The following is a 314-nucleotide window of genomic DNA, read 5'->3' as shown; positions in this document are numbered from 1 at the left end:
CTGCGTCTCTGTCCTCGCCATGGCTGACAGGAATGGGGGGGCCAATGTAACAGGAATGGGGTGCTATGTCTGACAGGAGTGGGGGGCCATGTGTGACAGGAATGGGGGGGCCATGTCTGACAGGAAAAGGCCATTCTTGACAAGAATTGGTGCCCATGTCTGACAGTAGTGGGGGCACAATGGCCCCAATTTTTGTCAGGAATGTCCTTTTCCTGTCAGACATGGGCCCCCCACTCCTGTCAGCCATGGCCCTCCCACTCCTGTCACATTGGCCCCAATTCTTGTCAGGAATGGCCTTTTCCTGTCAGACATGG

General features: G+C 55.7%; 1 protein-coding gene across 2 annotated transcripts in view; it reads left to right on the top strand.

The window, feature by feature from the left end:
* The window catches only part of SUV39H1 (SUV39H1 histone lysine methyltransferase), a 7,177-nt gene that overhangs the window by 947 nt on the left and 5,916 nt on the right, over positions 1-314 (top strand). The window lies entirely within an intron of this gene.

This window comes from Petaurus breviceps, unplaced genomic scaffold, assembly GCF_028583685.1.
Source record: "Petaurus breviceps papuanus isolate PSGF00001 unplaced genomic scaffold, PetGlider_PUasm1.0 90333, whole genome shotgun sequence".
Classification (NCBI taxonomy): Eukaryota; Metazoa; Chordata; class Mammalia; order Diprotodontia; family Petauridae; genus Petaurus; species Petaurus breviceps.
This window is presented reverse-complemented; position numbering and strand designations above follow the sequence as displayed.